A 15982-nucleotide genomic window follows, 5' to 3' on the forward strand; every position below is an offset into this window, starting at 1 on the left:
AAGGCAACGACAGGAGGAAAAGCAGCTTGATGAACAATGTAAGTCAATTGATGAGAGAGCCAGAGCTGCTCAGCACACGCAAGAGGCTGCTCAGCACACGCAAGAGGATGCACATAAGGAGAGAGAGAGAATCGTCAGACAGGTCGACATGGACCGACGCATCCGCATTAAAGAGCACCAGCTTCAGTCAGCCCAACTTGTTTCCAGCTTTATTCATCAGAATATAATTTCTGATGAGCACCCTGAGGGAGCTGCGGCGCTCATTCCCTCTCCTGATGGAAAAGCCACCTCTTCATTCTATGGCCTGCCCCCCATATTCACTCCTGCCTCCTCAAGAACGATGAATGCTGACTCACATCCCCTAACATCATCAACCGCCCAGCCATCTCCAACATCCTCCATGCTCCAATCAATACAGCAAGATGTAGCTCCTGCCCAAGCCACTATGCAGCCCTTAGACCCTATTCAGGCTCCCAGTGTGCCCTATGTAGCTCCTGCCCAAGCCACTATGCAGCCCTTAGACCCTATTCAGGCTCCCAGTGTGCCCTATGTAGCTCCTGCCCAAGCCACTATGCAGCCCTTAGTCCCTATTCAGGCTCCCAGTGTGCCCTATGTAGCTCCTTCCCAAGCCACTATGCAGCCCTTAGGGCTAGGCCCTATTCAGGCTCCTAGTGTGCCCTATGTAGCTCCTGCCCAAGCCACTATGCAGCCCTTAGGCCCTACTCAAGCTCCCAGTTTTCCCCATGTAGCTCATGCCCAAGCTGCATCGCTGTCCATCCCTCTCAGGTCTGCCCAGACAATGCCATCCTCCAGTCACCATGCAGCTGCCAGTGTAACACACTCTGCCCTCTCTACTCACCATGTACTTCCACCTCCATTTACTGTCCATGCCCCAGCCTATACTGCGCCCATGCCTGGCCCTGTACAGCCCAGTTTTATCAGTAGTAGCCAACCACCAATGCTACAAGCCACATCATACCAGCAGCCACAATCTCCTTATTCACAGGTTCAAACCCCCAACTCCATGGACCTGTTTATAGCTTCTGCATATGGGATACCCAGGCCATCACTTCCTGTGTTCAAGAGTGGCAGAGAGACCGAATTTGCCCTCCTGAAAATGGCCCTAGAAAACCTCCTTGATATTCATCCCCATCTTACTGAACAGTATAAATATCAGATCCTATTAGACCATCTTCAGCACCCAGGTGCTAACAAATTGGCCAGATCTAGCATGCATGATGCAAAACCATATTCCTCTGCCCTCCGAGCACTTAAAGAGAGATACGGCCAGACAAGGCTGCTTGTTCAGAGTGAACTTGGAGCAATGTTGAATTCCCCCATCATTCGCATTGGTGATGTAGAGGCCCTGGATGATTTGTCACTTTCTATACATGCCCTGGTAGGCATGTTGCTGTCCCTAGAAGGCCCCACTGGCTCAGAGTTAAAATGTGGCTCTCATGTCGACAGACTGTTGAGTAAACTCCCTGTGCAGTACAGAGATGCATTCGTGGAGTACTGTATTAACCGAGGCATTCTGACTGGACAGGCAAACCAAACATACTCCCTCCTTGACCTTTCAACTTGGCTGCAGTCAAAGTCAAGAGCCAAACGAATATCGGAGAGAGCTGTTGATCTCTACAAACAGGAAAAACCACAGGCTGCAAAGGAACGCCAGCCCTCCAGACAGGTCTCCTCCGTCTACTTGTCAACATCATCGGAGATGGATAGCACACCAAGAGCCATCAACTCCCAGGAGAAGGTAAAGCCTAAACCTTACTGCCCCCACTGTAATGTCAGAGATCACTTCCTTGGTTCATGTATAGACTTCAAGAAACTTTCCAAAAATGACATTCAGAAATGGATCAATGAAAAGGAGAGGTGCAACAAATGCGGGAGAATGCATAAAATTGACAAATGCACCTTAAAGAGGCCATGCAATATCTGTAAGGAGATTCACCTGACCATTCTCCATGAATTTAATGCGAACAAATCAGTCACAGCGATGTTTACATCCTGCCCCTCAGAGCTCCTTTACATGGACAAACCCAACCGTTCTCATAAAGTTATGTTGAAAGTTGTCAATGTATGTCTCCACCATGGGGAGAAGACCCTCAGAACTCATGCAATCCTCGATGATGGTGCAGACAGGTCCATTCTGCTTTCTGAAGCAGTCCAGGTCTTGGGCCTCACAACCCAGCCCGAAACCATCTCACTACGAACAGTAAGACAAGATATAGTGCAATTGAATGGTGCATCTGTATCCTTTGAAATTTCCCCTATCAACCAGCCAACAGAAAGGCATGTTATCAATGGTGCATTCACTGCAGACAATCTAGGACTGTCAGAACACACATACCCTGTCAAACAGCTACAAGAGCAGTATCACCATCTCAGAGATGTCCCATTACTGTCTATTGATCATGCATTCCCTCTTGTCCTCATTGGCTCAGATTATGCCCATCTCATTACAGCCACAGAGCCAGTTGTAATGGGGCCCCCTGGTGGCCCAATGGCCATACATACCAGATTAGGATGGGCCCTCCAAGGGCCAGCCAGCCTAATCCAAACCTATCACCAGACTCTGTGTTTCCCTGTCACCTGTTTAAAAAGTGAATTGCTTCGTAATGTGGAGAGACTCTGGCAGATTGACACGTTTCCCAACGCAAATGAAAAGACAGCAATAAGGTCAAAGCAAGACACGCTGGCTCTAGATCTCCTCCATTCTAAAACTGTTAGGGTAGAGATAGACGGTGTAATGCGTTATGCCACTCCACTGCTGAGAGCCCCCAACATCCCTGTCTTTAAAGCTCCAAAGGAAGCTGTCCTGCCCCGTCTCTGTGCCACAGAAAGACGCCTGTCCAAAGATCCCAACCTGTCTGATAAATACCAAGAGGAACTGGATAAGCTTGTACATGCTGGATATGTTCAAAGGATTCCCAGTAACCAGGTGGACCAATCACATGAAACCTGGTATTTCCCACATCACATTGTTGAACACAATAACAAGCACAGAATTGTATTCGACTGTTCGTTTGAATACATGGGCCAAAATCTGAACAAATGTCTCCTGCCCGGCCCAATTTTGGGTCCTTCACTCCTTGGGGTTCTTCTTAGATTCCGTCAACATGCCATTGCCATTTGCGGAGATATTAAAGGTATGTTCCATCAGGTGCGCCTCCTAAACGATGACAAGCCATTACTGCGTTTCATATGGAGAGAAATGCAGCTAGACCAGGAACCCACTGTCTTTGAATGGCAAGTTTTGCCTTTCGGAACCACATGTAGCCCATGCTGTGCCACTTACGCAGTTCAAAAACACGTTCAAGATCATTCTGAGGGCAATGAGGATATTCTTAACTCTGTCCAACATTGTTTTTATGTTGATAACTGCCTTCAAAGTTTCCCTTCCTCTCATGAAGCCAAAGCCCTCATCGACAAAATGAGACCCCTGCTTGCTGATGGTGGGTTTGACATCAGACAATGGGCTAGCAATGACCCAGCTGTAATACACCATCTCCCACCAGACGCTAAATCCAAAACCAGTGAACTGTGGCTATCAGATAATGGAGACCCCAAAGAGCTGACACTAGGCCTCAAATGGAACTGCTCTACCGACATGCTGAGTTACAAGAACAAATGCATTATCTACCATCAGCCTACAATGAGGAACATCTATAAGGTACTGGCAAGCCAATATGATCCCCTGGGCTATCTGACCCCTTTCACAGCTCGTGCAAAGATTATAGTGCAGGATCTATGGAAGCAGGAAAGAGAATGGGATAACATAATTAAAACGGAAAGTTTACTGAAGAAATGGCAAGAATGGGAAATGGAACTGCAAAATCTCCCTGACATTCACTTTCCTCGCTGTTATCTAGACCCCTCTATGAATGCAGCCACGTCAGAATCTCACCTGCATGTTTTCTGTGATGCCTCTGAGCGCATCTATGGTGCAGTCGCCTACCTCCAGACTACAGACAAAGATCACCACACCCATGTCAGCTTCATCATGGCCAGGTCTCGGATAGCCCCTAAACGCCAGTTATCTATCCCCCGCCTCGAATTGTGTGCAGCCCTGTCAGGTGCACAATTAGCTAACCTCCTCAGTTCTGAACTCACTATCCCACTACAGTCAGTGACCCTTTGGACAGATTCCACAACTGTCCTATCATGGCTAACATCTGACTCATGTCGCTACAAGGTATTTGTCGGCACAAGAGTAGCTGAGATTCAGACACTGACTGACACAAAGAGCTGGAGATATGTCGACTCAAAAAGTAATCCAGCTGATGATTTAACACGTGGCAAAACCCTCCTTGAACTGTCTCAGCCACACAGATGGAATCAAGGCCCTCCATTCCTCTTGATGACTCCCGACTGCTGGCCAGCCAATCCAGCTGTGCTCACTGAATCAGAACCTGTGGAGGAACTTAGGCAGTCAATGTTCTGTGGCACAGTGATGTTGTCTGACAATACAAACCTCCCTGATCCTAACAAGTACAGCAGCTGGGATGAGCTCATGGAGGAAACAAACAATATGCTTCACGGGGCGGCAGATCACAACTCAAACATGGCCCAACACTACATAAACTCAGAGAAGCATCTTCTTCAAAGGGCCCAAACAGAGCGTTTTCCCGAGGAGTTCAATGCCCTCAAAACAAACAAACCCATTCCAAAAAGTAGCAAACTACTCCCCCTGTCTCCTGAATACGACCCTGATCTTGGTCTCATTAGAGTGGGAGGTAGACTTAGAAGGGCAGAGTCCCTCGACCATGACAGCATCCATCCGATTATCCTGGATCCTAAACACCCCATAACAAAACTCATTATTAAACATTATGACGAGAAACTGTTCCACCCAGGCTCAGAGCGTGTTCTAGGAGAAGTTAGACGCAGGTACTGGATCCTGCGTGGCCGCCAAGCCATTCGCCAACATCAGCACCAATGTCGAGACTGTCAGAGATGGAGAGCAAATCCAGTCATTCCCAAAATGGCAGACCTTCCTCCAGCCCGTCTTAGACTGTTCAAGCCCCCCTTTTGGTCCACAGGCATAGATTGTTTTGGGCCTTTCACTGTCAAAATCGGTCGACGCACAGAGAAAAGGTGGGGATTGCTCTTTAAATGTCTAACAACACGCTGTATACACCTTGAGCTGCTCAGCAGTATGGATGCAGATACATTCCTAATGGCCTTCAGAAGATTTGTCTCACGCAGAGGTAAACCCTTTGAACTTTTATCTGATTGTGGCACTAATTTCAAAGCAGGAGAGGCAGAGCTGCGAAATGCCTACCAGGCCATGGCACCAGACTTAAAGCAGCAATTGGCCCGTACCCAAGTCAACTTCCAATTCAACCCTCCATCTGCCCCACATTTCGGTGGAAGCTGGGAACGAGAAATCAAATCAATCAAAATGGCCCTCCGTGTTGTTCTAGGGAACCAACCAACAACAGAAACAGTCCTACACACCGTCCTGGTTGAAGTGGAAGGTACTCTGAACTCAAAACCCCTTGCATACATCTCCTCTGACCTTGCTGACCCTGACCCTGTCACACCAAACATGTTGCTGATGGGGCGGCCCGACTCCTCCCTTCCCCAGGCAATCTATTGTTCAAGTGAACTCCTTGGCAAAAGGAAATGGCGTCACAGTCAGATTCTAGCTGATCAATTTTGGTCAGCCTTCATCAAACTTTACCTACCGACCCTTCAAGCCAGGCAAAAATGGGAGACTGACAAGGCGAATTTGGATTCAGGTCAGGTTGTGATGCTAGTAGACCCTCAACTTCCCCGAGCATCATGGCCCATCGGAAGGATCACTGAAACCTACCCTGGAAAGGACGGAAAGGTTCGCAGTGCTAAAGTCACTATCCAAGGCAGAGGATACATACGCCCCGTTTCCAGACTAATCCCACTGCCCGAAATCCCAGAAGAAACCACCAACTGAACATATTTGCTGCACAAATCTGGGGGCGGCTGTCACAAACTGTAAAGGGCAAGTTCCCCTCCGCTCCACAAGGATACCCCACAATGGATCAGGAAGGACTTGTGGCAGTGCCCCACTGCCTCCCTCACTTCCTCCCCCTCACTTCCTCTCAATAAAGCAGGCCTGGATGCTCACTTGTCCCCTTATCCCCAACCACACAGCCACACCCTTGTTTGCTGTGTGCATGACCAGATGATTCCCTATGCGTCTTTGAACTTGTTTCAATGTAAGTCACCATGATGTGGGTTATATTTAAGACTGATGCATTTGATTTATACTTATATTCTGATTTATATTATGAACTTATACTAGATATGTGGCTAATTATTATTTGAATATGCATAGGAAATGTATAAATATGAACTAAAGGCCATACTCTATAATTTAATGTTTATGTAGAAAGATACTATAACTATTTTATTTCCTTTGTTTATTTATAGAACCATCAAGGCAATCATCACAAGTGTCAATGTCAAAGTTGATCCGAATGTCAACCTTTATCCAGCAAAATAAAACTGGATAATACAAAATCCTGCTTCCTGGTGGTTTGTGGCTCCAGTTGAACTTTATATCCTAACACTACCCTAGGGGACACAGGGAGAACATGTAAAACCCACACAGAAAGGCCCTTTCACCAACACCGCCTATAGGGTATGGGCCTACCTACTACCTACCCTAGGGGACACGGGGTCGGGGAGAACATGTAAAACACCACAGAAAGGCCCTTTCACCAACACCGCCTATAGGGTATGGGCCTATACCTACTACCTACCCTAGGGGACACGGGGTCGGGGAGAACATGTAAAACACCACAGAAAGGCCCTTTCACCAACACCGCCTATAGGGTATGGGCCTATACCTACTACCTACCCTAGGGGACACGGGTCGGGGAGAACATGTAAAACACCACAGAAAGGCCCTTTCACCAACACCGCCTATAGGGTATGGGCCTATACCTACTACCTACCCTAGGGGACACGGGGTCGGGGAGAACATGTAAAACACCACAGAAAGGCCCTTTCACCAACACCGCCTATAGGGTATGGGCGCGGAGGAGAGAACACGCTGCCCCAGCGCCTACAGCGTCCCCGGCGGGAATCGAACACAGGACCTTCGGCGGTGCTATCGGTCCGTTCCCCTCACCTGTTAGGTGAGGGGATGATATTGTGACTTGTCACTATATCACTGTTTTTTTCATTGGCACGTTTGACTGTCAAGGTTTCAGCCTCCAGGAAAAAACCCTAAATACAAAGGGAAGACATCATTGCACATAACAACCACACCAAGGGCTCTAATGAAGTACTGTCACCTCATAAACACATGACATAACAACCACACCAAGGGCTCTAATGAAGTACTGTCACCTCATAAACACATGACATAACAACCACACCAAGGGCTCTAATGAAGTACTGTCACCTCATAAACACATGACATAACAACCACACCAAGGGCTCTAATGAAGTACTGTCACCTCATAAACACATGACACAACAACCACACCAAGGGCTCTAATGAAGTACTGTCACCTCATAAACACATGACATAACAACCACACCAAGGGGTCTAATGAAGTACAGTCACCTCATAAACACATGAAAAACTGAAGAGAAAAAAATACAAAAGATCATGGCACTCCATCTTTAAAATCACAAAGGGCCAAGAACATATTGCATGAAAAGAATGAACAGAGAGAAATGGGATAACCAAATCACTAAAAGAACATGTGAGGGTACCTACCCTATAGGGGATGCGGGAGGAACATGTGAGGGTACCTACCCTATAGGGGACACGGGGAGAACATGTGAGGGTACCTACCCTAGGGGACACAGGGAGAACATGTGAGGGTACCTACCCTAGGGGACACGGGGAGAACATGTGAGGGTACCTACGCTATAGGGGACACGGGGAGAACATGTGAGGGTACCTACCCTAGGGGACACGGGGAGAACATGTGAGGGTACTATACCCTAGGGGACACTGGGAGAACATGTGAGGGTACCTACCCTAGGGGACACAGGGAGAACATGTGAGGGTACCTACCCTAGGGGACACAGGGAGAACATGTGAGGGTACCTACCCTAGGGGACACAGGGAGAACATGTGAGGGTACTATACCCTAGGGGACACGGGGAGAACATGTGAGGGTACTATACCCTAGGGGACACTGGGAGAACATGTGAGGGTACCTACCCTAGGGGACACAGGGAGAACATGTGAGGGTACCTACCCTAGGGGACACAGGGAGAACATGTGAGGGTACCTACCCTAGGGGACACAGGGAGAACATGCAAACTCCACACAGAAAGGCCCTTCCGCCAACGCTGCCCTCGGGTATGGGCCCTGACGGCGCGGAGGAGAGAACACACCCCAGTGCCCACAGCTTCTCCAGCGGGAATCGAACCAAGGACCTTCTAGTTCTAGCTGTGAGGCGACAGCACTACTGACTGCATGTGCCACCATGCCCCCAAATGTAGGCCTACTTAAAGTATACCAAAATGAAAAGTAGACAACATTATGCAGAATGTTCCATTGAAATGTATAAAAACACATATTCAAAATGACAGATCTACAAGGTCACAGTGCAATAACAGATCTACAAAAGGTCACAGTGCGTGAATTGGACATACAAAATACAATGTAACATGTTAAAACCCATTTTGGGCAGGAACCCCTTTTGGTGTTTTAAGCATTATGTTATACTTTAGCTATTGAAAAATAGCAGATCTACAAGCTTATAGCGCGGCACAACTTGTAGGTCGATCTGCTATTTTTGAAAAATCGTGAAAATGCGCCTCAAATCTTTGAATATATATTATTACAGATTGAACATTTTAACTCAAATAATATAAGGTGAAACTACATGCTTAAAGTAGTTTGTCATGGACAGACTGGGAAACCGATGGTTTTGCTGCCATCTAGTGTTCACCAGCAGACACTGCATATATGTGTCTGAAGATTATTATGGATCTGCAGCAGTTCTTGACAGTTGACAAACCTTTTCATATTATATAATTTGTGGGTCCCTGTCTGTCTGTCTGTCTGTCTGTCTGTCTGTCTGTCTGTCTGTCTGTCTGTCTGTCTGTCTGTCTGTCTGTCTGTCTGTCTGTGTGTGTGTGTGTGTGTGTGTGTGTGTGTGTGCGCGCATGCGTGCAGCTTGTAAATCCACACAGCTGTAATCCATTCACTCTGACGGACCAATGACGGACGGTCTAGACCCGGATAAGGTAGGCGGGGCTTATGATTTAAAATGGAGCAGCACATGGTCCATAGCAGAGTGTTTGGGGTGGAGCTGCAATAAGGTAAGGTTTGTTTGAGAACCACATGGTTGTTAGCCAACATTAACTCTGTTATTGTTTAAACATTAGTGTTGTTAGAAGGACTGTTGGTTGTTTATTGTGACTCTATTAAAAGGACAACAATATGAGGAATGTGTTGGTACTTTTTGAGACTCAAACAAATAAACAAACAGGTGGAAAGTAAATAATTACATCTACTGAAGTACTGTGGACAATATATTGTACTTTAATATTCTATTATTTGGACACTTTACTAGTTTTGTAGATTTGGATTATTTAAAATATATCCTTTTGGCTACATTGCAATTTGCCACTGGGCTACAAACACATTTTGGCCATTTGGAAGTAGCTGATCTACAATCTCACAATGCATTGTGATGCAATGCATTGTGAGATTGTAGATCTGCTATTTTCAGATTTTTTTTCTTTCAAACATTTGAAATGGGACATTTCTGCGTAATGAGCTACATTTGGTAATTTTTTAAGTGCATTTTGATGCCATACCCTTTTACTTTAGTACATATGGTAACACAAGTTGTAACTGTGGCTCAGACACATTCATAAGATTAAGCTAAACTAAATGTCTCTCTGCTGGATGGAAAACTCAAATGTACAAACGTACATGCATACAAAAGTAGCAGATCTACATGCCCATTTCTACCATACAGCGCAACTTGATTTCAACTTTAAAGGGCCACTTCACCCCTTTTGCAACCAGATCTTATTTTAATGATTTTTGAGAAACACTTTCCTGGGGTTTTTATGCTTTTTTTTTTTTTTTTTTTTTTATTTTTTTTTTATATTTTAGTATTTCAAAGTGTCCATGGACTCCATGATGTCATGGACACCGGGCTCACTTCCTTCCTGAACTACAATTCCCACAATGCTTTGGGCCACTTCTCCTCCTTGTGGATAGGGGGAGGGCTGTCTTACTGAGACATGTAGTCCAGGAAGGAAGTGAGCCCAGTGTCCATGACATCATGGACTGTTTGAAATACTAAAATATCTAAATGCATAAAAACCCCAGTAAAGTGTTTTTTGTCTCCCAAACATAAAAAAAATACTGGTTGCAAAAGAAATGTAGAAAAAACATATTTTAGGAAATTCTTGCAATGTATAAAATCTGGATAAAGTGTAATGTTGGTGTATGTTTGTGTCTTACAGGTTGATCATGTGACCTTGGCTGCAGTCATCAGGAGATGGCTGGTATTGATGATAGAGTGTCTACTCGGCTGGGCTGAAACGAATAACGGTGTCAACGAACGCTCTTCCTGAGATTACGAGGCGTACAACCTACGTGGCTCTATTAATACCGGCCATCTTCAACCGAGCGACGGAAGCCCCCCCCCATGGTACGTACCTGGATTACATGTGGCTGTAGTAGAAACTAGGGCTGTGTCACCATTACAACATGTTAAGTTGACTATTCATTGTCATACAAAGGATTGCGATTAACAATTGTGTTTGCTGTTGAACATATGAATACGAAGTTTCCTTTTTAGCTTTTAGGCTTCATTAAAAAAATGGTTGCACAAGGCAGATCATAGCCCTAGACTGTGTAATAATGGTGACACAGCCCTGTCAGTGACTGTTATGACTTCCAAAATGTCATCCTGTAGGCCGACAACTAATTTTCTTTTCCCCTGCCATTTCAGAAAGTGAAGCTGACTGGAGGTGTGGACTCTATGCTGTTGCCACTGCTGGGTGAACTCTATGCTGTTGCCACTGCTGGGTGCTGTTAACAGTGACGGTTAGTTAACCGTCTGATTCCTGCTGCTTGTTTAAGTGGGCTACATGCTACCATACCGTAGGTTGTCTTTCGCGCCATGTATAGTTTCACTTCATTTGTGTGTGTATAATGCCAGTCCACATCACCGTTATGTGATGTTTGTCGAGGCATGTGATTTAATTATCGTTTAACATAATTTACGGGTAAAGTCTGTCCACATCCACATCACATATGTATGTTCTCTTGTGTCTCCTTTCTCTTCTCTATTCTTTGGTTTTAATAAAGTTATTTATTTTTTGTTGTCATAGTTTTTAATCGCATTTTGCTTTATTTTATTTAGGTAATTTCTTTCTTCTTGCCTATCTATTGCCCTAGTTCTTCACTAGTAAATGTGATGTGGAGGTATGTGATTTATGTCTTGTGTCATTATGGTAGCATGTAGCCCCTTAACACTGTGTTTACAGCCTATGCTGTACGTCTAACGGATGAAGCAAATGATGGCCGCTGTGTCATTTGCTTCCTTGGTTGGTGTGTGTTTTGTTTAGTGCTGATATTGAAGGTAAGTGAGCGTAGTTTATTATCCTTGGCTGTTGGGCATAAACCTTGTATCTCCATAGTTCAACCTTCTTTTTGTAAATTAATGTCCTTACTTGGTCATGCTACAGTGTCACACACAAGTAGCAAATGGCCAATCTCACGAGGCAAAGATAATCCATTATTTAATATGTAGTATTCTGTTTTTCTAATGTATCGAACCAGTGAAGTATCAGCAAGAGCTTGTGACTAAATAATAACATTGGAACACAGATTATTATATTAATAATATTGGATCACAGTTGTTTTGGTCCATAAATAACAGTTTTGGACGTACAAGGTTTCTACCCAACCTTCATCTTTTCTCTCTTCTATTCTTTGCTTTAATAAAGTTATTTGTTTTTGTGGTCTGAGTTTTTAATCGCATTTTGCTTTATTTTTTTGTAATTTCTTTCTTGCCTATCTATGACACTAGTTCTTCACTAGTGTATGTGTGATTCGGGTAGTGTCTCGCGTACAGTTTCTCATTTGGAGCTGTTTCATGTAATTTACCAGTAAAGCGTCAACACATCAGTTCACATCAGATATGAACACATGCCCGATATGTGATGTGCATTTATGTGTTTTTTTTAAAGGTGATATTTCACAGCAATTGCGGATAGCTCGTCATTCACGTCTGTCGGCATTCTTCATGACATACGAATTGTTTGTTGTGTAATGTTCATAGTATTGCTGACAAATACTGGGGCACATAGAATGCTGCTACCTCGTATAATTTATGTCAATCGTCCACAAATGGCATAAATTGTACAGTCTTGCCCCATGTTTCCTACATGGGATAGAAAAATACTTGCGCCACGAAAACCTAAGGCCAACTGCTTGGGCAGAGACCAAGAAAATCTTTTTTGTTAATGTTCATAAAGCGCTCCAAGTGCTTAAAGTGAAAAGTGCAGCTGCAAACATCTAGGTCATAAGACCATTGTTGGTGCTATATTATCAGATCTAATTTGTGAGTAAAGCTTCATTATCCGTAAGCCCACATCACCTATGAACACAGGCCCGGTATGTGATGTGTGTTTATGTCTTGTCTCATTTCACATTTGTGAGTAAGGCTTCATCATGTCATCCCACATCACATAATGTACAATAGGGTTAGGTTAGGGCTAGGTATGTGATGTTTGTTGATGTGATGTATGTCTTATGATGTGCTTCATCGCGTCAGTTAACATCACATTATGTGGTGTGTATTGATGTGATTTATTTATGCTGCCATTTGCAGCTAAAACTTCATCCATGCCGGTCAGTAGGCGAGGCATTGACGATGGGCCTATGACCCAAATGTTTTCTGCTGCACTTTTCACTTTTAGCACTTTGCAGCACTTTATGAGCATGACCAAATAAGATATTCTTAGTTTATGTCTGAGGAGTTTTCATTAAGGTATTTGTGGTGTGAGTCTTCCGGTTCAATTGTATAAAGACATAATCATGGATATCATAGTCATGATTCAAATTGAGTTTGTAGGCTATCTTTTTTTTATTTATTATTCTCTTGCCGCTGGAGGCCGGCAAGAGTGTTTAAAAAAACAATGACTGATTTGGACCTGTAAATTATAAAACTAAGGCACTGGTGTGGTACTCCTGGTTTACCAGAATGGGGTTCAACTCCCTGCGGTGCCCTCAATTTGTTGTTTACATGGTTCATTTTCTGCTCATTGTGTTGCCTTTTCATAGATAACCCCCAGGTTCTTTACTGTGTTTGTAGTCCCTACAGTTGGGTTACAAGTCTATTTAGGGACTCTTGGTCCCTTATTCTTCTCTTCTCCTTCCACCAAAATGTCAGTTCTGGCTGAACTGTGCTGTCGGGTTTTCGTGAAATTTTGACTATTGGCCTGGATCACCCCATCTGATCGGGACAACCTAGAGGGCAATGCCAAACGGTGAGGACGTGAAGCACACAACCATTGGCCAATGGGTGGCGCTATAGCACTCAACTGAAAATTCAAACTTTAAACTGGCATAGCTCATGAACCACATGACCGTGAGCATTAAAACGTTGATACCCATGTGTAGGGATGGAGCTCGATACACGAAAAAAGCTCCGATAAGCTTTGGGCTTATCAGAGAATCAAACTTTATTGTCACATCACATTACAGGTAACATGGGTGAAATTCTTGTTTGTGCAGGCTCATCAATCGAGCTTGTTATTGAGCATAGTGGCCCGGTCATGTTTAAATAATCAAGACAAGAGGCGATCAATAAATGCCAACCAGCACTATCCGGGTAAACACAATTGCGCTTTTAAAGTGGAGGAACTTATATTAACCTGTTAATAGTTTCTTTTTTTTATTGGTAAAAAGGTAATTTGCCATCTGTTAGAAAAGTACTGCATTTGAAGGCCCTAGTAAAAGATACTGGATCTGTTCAGAATTGTCTCCTGTCTTTCCACAAAATAATTGCTCAATAGTGGGCTCGATAAGAACCCAGCTCGATAAGCCTGATCGTTATCAATAAAAATTAACAAGCTCCATCCCTACCCATGTGTCTCCTTGCCTCACTTTCGTATTCTGACTTTTGTATCTGAATTGTATCTCTCTTCTCCTGGGATCTTTGCTCAAAATGCCTAAACATTTTCTATATGAAAATAAAGTCTTAAAAAAAAATGAGAAGACTGGGTTTACTATATTTACTACAAACTGTAGTCATGTCTGGACCTGGAAGGACCACAGACAGGTTTTTACATGTATAACAATCTTTATTAAAGTAAATAAGTGGGTTATAGAACAACAATAGAATGAGGCAAAACGGTAAACTACGACAAGACAGTTCATACAGTATATGCAAAGCACTTAAACACAATTAAACTCCCTTCACATAACAATTAAAATCCCTTCACATAATAACCTTTCTCTATAAAATACTAGCCTCTATTACGTGTACACAATATACAAGTGTTTGGTTGTGCAATTAACTCGCCCTGGCGGGGTGACCACGCTGAGGGTTTGGGTGGAGGGGTTCTCTTCTCACCCTTTTTACTCTGTCGGGTGACCTTTGTCATAGAGGTTTTTAATCTCTGGGTTACTTTAGTAACCTCAGTTTATCGAGCGAGAATCGCCGAAGGGTGGCGCCATTTCCATGGTGCCAACACAGAATAAATCCATATACTCACGAAACAATACTGATTGGGTCGTGCTTAACTGTCTGTCAACGGCTGCAACTGCGGGCCCCGCCCAGAGCCTATAAAGCAGCGCACAGCCGGAAAGACGTCATTCCTATCAACCAGTCCTTTTTCTGTGCTCTTTCTAAGCAAGAAGGGTAGTAAGGGCGATTCTCTCGCTGGATAAACTGAGGTTACTAAAGTAACCCAGAGTTTATCTAAGCTCATCTCGCTCAAGAATCGCCTAAGGGTGTACATAAACCCCCCCGTATCACTACCACCAGTTGAAAAGGAGGCCCGACCCGGGACCCCTCCCCCAGCAGTTCCTTGCCCGTGGGGAAGGAAAGGCAAGGAGGCTATCTGGACCACAGGCCCAGTAGCCAAGAACCTATCTAAGGAGCTAGCCAGTGAAAACTGTCTAAGCACTCAGACACGGGCTGATGGTTCCCCATCTTATATGCCCTAGGATCTATCTCCTGAAGTGCGCGTGTGTGACCGTTGTTCCCAACTGTCCCATCACCTAGCGGCAGCTCCCAGAACGGCGTGAGCAATTCCAAGAGATGCCACGTCCAAGTTATAGTATGTGGCGAAAGTCGAAGGGGACGACCAACTCGCCGCCGTACACACATCCTGAAGTGAGGCTCCCTTCGCAAGAGCCCAGGATGCAGACATGCCTCTCGTAGAGTGAGCCCGCAAACCCTCCGGGGGTTGTGTACCACTTTCGGCATAGGTCAACTGTATGGCTTCCACAACCCACTGTGAAAGTCTCACCTTGGTTATGGGATTCCCTCTTCTCTGAGGGTCCCATGCGACAAACTGATTGCCCTTCCTAAAGGCAGCAGTCCTGTCTACATACAGTTTCAGTGCCCTGACCGGACAGACTGTTCAGCCTCTCGTCTTCCACCGATGCGAAAGGGGCGGGTGGAAAGCTGCCAAGTCTATCGGAGTACATCCGGAAGGAAAGTTCTTGGGCAGGAACGACAGGTTCGGCCTGAGCGAAACCCTGGTACCGTTCCCACTAAACCTCATGCAGCTTGGACTCACCGAGAGCGCATGCATGTCACTAGATCGCTTCGCTGTAGTCAAGGCGACCAGCAGGGCAGTCTTAAGTGAGAGAAACTTCAAACCCACCGTGTTCAGTGGTTCGAAGGGGGCTCTCGACAGAGCGTGCAGCACCAAGGTCAGATCCCAGGAGGGAACTAAGGATCTAGATACCGGCCGAGCACGCTTGACACCCCTCATGAACTGTCGAATCAATACGTTTTCACTTATTGGTCTGTTGTCC

The sequence above is a fragment of the Protomyctophum parallelum genome, assembly GCF_964188405.1.
Source record: "Protomyctophum parallelum genome assembly, chromosome: 13".
NCBI lineage: Eukaryota > Metazoa > Chordata > Actinopteri > Myctophiformes > Myctophidae > Protomyctophum > Protomyctophum parallelum.